We start from the raw sequence: 6,000 nt of genomic DNA, 5'->3' as shown, positions 1-6,000 counted from the left end.
ATCCTTCAGTCAGTCAGAGATCCTTCAGTCAGTCAGAGATCCTTCAGTCAGTCTGTGATCCTTCAGTCAGTCTGTGATCCTTCAGTCAGTCAGAGATCCTTCAGTCAGTCTGTGATCCTTCAGTCAGTCAGAGATCCTTCAGTCAGTCAGAGATCCTTCAGTCAGTCTGTGATCCTTCAGTCAGTCAGAGATCCTTCAGTCAGTCTGTGATCCTTCAATCAGTCTGAGATCCTTCAGTCAGTCAGAGATCCTTCAGTCAGTCAGAGATCCTTCAGTCAGTCTGTGATCCTTCAGTCAGTCTGTGATCCTTCAGTCAGTCAGAGATCCTTCAGTCAGTCTGTGATCCTTCAGTCAGTCAGAGATCCTTCAGTCAGTCTGTGATCCTTCAGTCAGTCAGAGATCCTTCAGTCAGTCTGTGATCCTTCAGTCAGTCAGAGATCCTTCTGTCAGTCAGAGATCCTTCAGTCAGTCAGAGATCCTTCAGTCAGTCTGTGATCCTTCAGTCAGTCAGAGATCCTTCAGTCAGTCTGTGATCCTTCAGTCAGTCAGAGATCCTTCAGTCAGTCAGAGATCCTTCAGTCAGTCTGTGATCCTTCAGTCAGTCAGAGATCCTTCAGTCAGTCTGTGATCCTTCAGTCAGTCAGAGATCCTTCAGTCAGTCTGTGATCCTTCAGTCAGTCTGTGATCCTTCAGTCAGTCAGAGATCCTTCAGTCAGTCAGAGATCCTTCAGTCAGTCTGTGATCCTTCAGTCAGTCAGAGATCCTTCTGTCAGTCTGTGATCCTTCAGTCAGTCAGAGATCCTTCAGTCAGTCTGTGATCCTTCAGTCAGTCAGAGATCCTTCAGTCAGTCTGTGATCTTTCAGTCAGTCTGTGATCCTTCAGTCAGTCTGTGATCCTTCAGTCAGTCAGAGATCCTTCAGTCAGTCTGTGATCCTTCAGTCAGTCTGTGATCCTTCTGTCAGTCTGTGATCCTTCAGTCAGTCAGAGATCCTTCAGTCAGTCTGTGATCCTTCAGTCAGTCAGAGATCCTTCAGTCAGTCTGTGATCCTTCAGTCAGTCAGAGATCCTTCAGTCAGTCTGTGATCCTTCAGTCAGTCAGAGATCCTTCAGTCAGTCTGTGATCCTTCAGTCAGTCAGAGATCCTTCAGTCAGTCTGTGATCCTTCTGTTAGTCAGAGATCCTTCAGTCAGTCTGTGATCCTTCAGTCAGTCTGAGATCCTTCAGTCAGTCTGTGATCCTTCAGTCAGTCTGTGATCCTTCTGTTAGTCAGAGATCCTTCAGTCAGTCTGTGATCCTTCAGTCAGTCAGAGATCCTTCAGTCAGTCTGTGATCCTTCAGTCAGTCAGAGATCCTTCAGTCAGTCTGTGATCCTTCTGTTAGTCAGAGATCCTTCAGTCAGTCTGTGATCCTTCAGTCAGTCTGAGATCCTTCAGTCAGTCTGTGATCCTTCAGTCAGTCTGTGATCCTTCAGTCAGTCAGAGATCCTTCAGTCAGTCTGTGATCCTTCAGTCAGTCAGAGATCCTTCTGTCAGTCTGTGATCCTTCAGTCAGTCAGAGATCCTTCAGTCAGTCTGTGATCCTTCAGTCAGTCTGTGATCCTTCAGTCAGTCTGAGATCCTTCAGTCAGTCAGAGATCCTTCAGTCAGTCTGTGATCCTTCTGTTAGTCAGAGATCCTTCAATCAGTCTGTGATCCTTCAGTCAGTCTGAGATCCTTCAGTCAGTCTGTGATCCTTCAGTCAGTCTGTGATCCTTCTGTCAGTCAGAGATCCTTCAGTCAGTCTGTGATCCTTCAGTCAGTCAGAGATCCTTCTGTCAGTCAGAGATCCTTCAGTCAGTCAGAGATCCTTCAGTTAGTCTGTGATCCTTCAGTCAGTCAGAGATCCTTCAGTCAGTCAGAGATCCTTCAGTCAGTCAGAGATCCTTCAGTCAGTCTGTGATCCTTCAGTCAGTCTGTGATCCTTCAGTCAGTCAGAGATCCTTCAGTCAGTCTGTGATCCTTCAGTCAGTCAGAGATCCTTCAGTCAGTCAGAGATCCTTCAGTCAGTCTGTGATCCTTCAGTCAGTCAGAGATCCTTCAGTCAGTCTGTGATCCTTCAGTCAGTCAGAGATCCTATAGTCAGTCAGAGATCCTTCAGTCAGTCTGTGATCCTTCAATCAGTCTGAGATCCTTCAGTCAGTCAGAGATCCTTCAGTCAGTCTGTGATCCTTCAGTCAGTCAGAGATCCTTCAGTCAGTCTGTGATCCTTCAGTCAGTCAGAGATCCTTCAGTCAGTCTGTGATCCTTCAGTCAGTCAGAGATCCTTCAGTCAGTCTGTGATCCTTCAGTCAGTCTGTGATCCTTAAGTCAGTCAGAGATCCTTCAGTCAGTCTGTGATCCTTCAATCAGTCAGAGATCCTTCAGTCAGTCAGAGATCCTTCAGTCAGTCTGTGATCCTTCAGTCAGTCAGAGATCCTTCAGTCAGTCTGTGATCCTTCAGTCAGTCAGAGATCCTTCAGTCAGTCTGTGATCCTTCAGTCAGTCAGAGATCCTTCTGTCAGTCAGAGATCCTTCAGTCAGTCAGAGATCCTTCAGTCAGTCTGTGATCCTTCAGTCAGTCAGAGATCCTTCAGTCAGTCTGTGATCCTTCAGTCAGTCAGAGATCCTTCAGTCAGTCAGAGATCCTTCAGTCAGTCTGTGATCCTTCAGTCAGTCAGAGATCCTTCAGTCAGTCTGTGATCCTTCAGTCAGTCAGAGATCCTTCAGTCAGTCTGTGATCCTTCAGTCAGTCTGTGATCCTTCAGTCAGTCAGAGATCCTTCAGTCAGTCAGAGATCCTTCAGTCAGTCTGTGATCCTTCAGTCAGTCAGAGATCCTTCTGTCAGTCTGTGAGCCTTCAGTCAGTCAGAGATCCTTCAGTCAGTCTGTGATCCTTCAGTCAGTCAGAGATCCTTCAGTCAGTCTGTGATCCTTCAGTCAGTCTGTGATCCTTCAGTCAGTCAGAGATCCTTCAGTCAGTCTGTGATCCTTCTGTCAGTCTGTGATCCTTCAGTCAGTCAGAGATCCTTCAGTCAGTCTGTGATCCTTCAGTCAGTCAGAGATCCTTCAGTCAGTCTGTGATCCTTCAGTCAGTCAGAGATCCTTCAGTCAGTCTGTGATCCTTCAGTCAGTCAGAGATCCTTCAGTCAGTCTGTGATCCTTCTGTTAGTCAGAGATCCTTCAGTCAGTCTGTGATCCTTCAGTCAGTCTGAGATCCTTCAGTCAGTCTGTGATCCTTCAGTCAGTCAGAGATCCTTCAGTCAGTCTGTGATCCTTCTGTTAGTCAGAGATCCTTCAGTCAGTCTGTGATCCTTCAGTCAGTCAGAGATCCTTCAGTCAGTCTGTGATCCTTCTGTTAGTCAGAGATCCTTCAGTCAGTCTGTGATCCTTCAGTCAGTCTGAGATCCTTCAGTCAGTCTGTGATCCTTCAGTCAGTCTGTGATCCTTCTGTCAGTCAGAGATCCTTCTGTCAGTCTGTGATCCTTCAGTCAGTCTGAGATCCTTCAGTCAGTCTGTGATCCTTCAGTCAGTTATGCCGCTTTTCCACTACAAACGCGGCTGAGCCGTGCCGTGCCAAGTCAAGCTGAGTCGAGCTGAGCGGGGCTGTTGGAGTTGCATTTCGACTACAACCGCGCTGAACCGTGCTGGCTGGAAGTGGGTGGACACATTGGGTGGAGTTAGCGAAAGTGGGTGGACGTCAGGTGATGTCGTTAAGCAGCGCAAACAGTGACATCAGTGACAGTGGCGGAACAAGTCAGAGCCGGGCCGGGGGCGGGGCAAATGACCGGGCCCTTTATTAAAGCTTATCATAACATCATTTTAGGCTACAAAATGTCCGCAACTGCGGTGTTTACCAATTTCAACACTACCGGGTGCAACTATGTTATTTAGTACATCAAGTCCTTCAAACGAACATGTAACTCAGAAACAAAAAACATTAGGATACTGTACATGGCTCATAATAAAACATCAATAGCCTATACTGCGCACATTATTTGAAGGGCATACGAATGAGCGCTCAGAGGTTGCAACGGTGACAGGAAGAGTCAGAAATAAAAGGAGGGCGGTGCAAACCTCACTGAATGCACTGTTTACCAATTTCAACACTACGGGGTGCAAATATGTTATTTTGTACATTAAGTCCTTCAAACGAACATGTAACTCAGAAACAAAAAAACATTAGGTGACATACTGTACATGGCTCATAATAAAACATCAATAGCCTACTGCGCGCATTATTTGAAGGGCATACGACGAGCCTTGCGCTCCGCGAACTCGTCCACGATGCTCTGTATGTCACTGATTCAGTGAGCTTTTAAGCGGTAGTCTCACGCCCCGGATAGTAAACAATAAACATGGAGGACATGGAGTCGTTAGTGTTGCTGGTCTTGGTGCTGTGGCTTGTTGTCACCGACAACGCCAACAGATACTGGCAAGAGCGTATAGATGAGGCGAGGCGCATAAGGCTTCAGAAATTCTCGTAATTCGTAATTCTTCTTCTTCCGGGTTTGCGGTGTTTACAGATGCCAGCGCGCTCGCGGGGCGTGTGTGGGCATGTGAGGACACTCCTCCTCACCAATCAGTGCACAGGGGAGTGTCTGCTCACGCCCCCAACCTCACTCGGCACGGCTTGGCTCGCTTCAGCCCCACTCCAAAACGGTGCGAGTTTTAGGGGCTAAGCAGGGCTGAAGCGAGCTGAGTCGTGCTGGTTTTTGGTAGTCGAAACGCGAGCCGTGTCGGGCTGAAGTGAGCTGAAGCGAGCTGAAGTGAGCTGAAAAAGGGTAGTGGAAAAGGGCCATTAGAGATCCTTCAGTCAGTCAGAGATCCTTCAGTCAGTCTGTGATCCTTCAGTCAGTCTGAGATCCTTCAGTCAGTCTGTGATCCTTCAGTCAGTCTGTGATCCTTCTGTCAGTCTGTGATCCTTCAGTCAGTCTGAGATCCTTCAGTCAGTCTGAGATCCTTCAGTCAGTTAGAGATCCTTCAGTCAGTCAGAGATCCTTCAGTCAGTCTGTGATCCTTCTGTCAGTCAGAGATCCTTCTGTCAGTCAGAGATCCTTCTGTCAGTCTGTGATCCTTCAGTCAGTCTGTGATCCTTCAGTCAGTCTGAGATCCTTCAGTCAGTCAGAGATCCTTCTGTCAGTCAGAGATCCTCCAGTCTGTCATGAATTTATTTAAAAACCTGAATGTCAATCTGATTCTTTTAAAATGCTGTGAATATTTGAAAACATTTCTCTGGTGAAGAGCCTGTGTTGTGGGAGGATGTTCTGGAGTTTAATGAAGCGGATTTTCTGTGTTTCCCAACAGATCCTCAGGAACCCGCTGCTGTGGGGAAGCAAACTCACCTCATTTTTAAGGACAAGTGAATAATAATAATAATAATAATAATAATAATAATAATAATAATAATAATAATAATAATAAACAGCGAGCTTTTGTTACTCGCTGGACACGAATTAAACTTTGTGCCAGCTTTGTGCTTCTGAGTTTTTAATGAGGCGGTAATTCATCTTTATAATTACACCAGTGTCTAGTGCACAGCTCAGGGACCTGCAGGTCTTCTCTGAAGTTCAGGTCTCACCCAATGGCGTCAGTAAATATACATTTATCAGTGAGATGTTTCTGTGATTTACAGATGATTGCAGCCTTGGAGGTAAATGATTATCACAGATATTAATGCCTCACCACAGGCATGTTTATACAATTCTTTACTCATGAAAGACAGAAATATAGATAATACATATTTCTCAACAGGGTTAGGACACACCTAATTCAATGTTTTTTCTTTCCTTTTATGAATTAAAAGAAACATCACATATTAAAGTAATGATGGAAGTCGTTTCTCTTTACCTAGGCAAGAAATTCCACTCATTACCTTTTGACGAGGCATACCTGTTAATTGAAAAGCATTCCAGGTGACTACCTCATGAAGCTGAGTATATGTTTATACAGTTAACCTTCTTACACTGATATTCCATAATACTGG

This window comes from Neoarius graeffei, chromosome 26, assembly GCF_027579695.1.
Source record: "Neoarius graeffei isolate fNeoGra1 chromosome 26, fNeoGra1.pri, whole genome shotgun sequence".
Taxonomy (NCBI): Eukaryota; Metazoa; Chordata; class Actinopteri; order Siluriformes; family Ariidae; genus Neoarius; species Neoarius graeffei.
The sequence above is the reverse complement of the archived record's forward strand: the minus strand, read 5'-3'. Positions refer to the sequence as shown.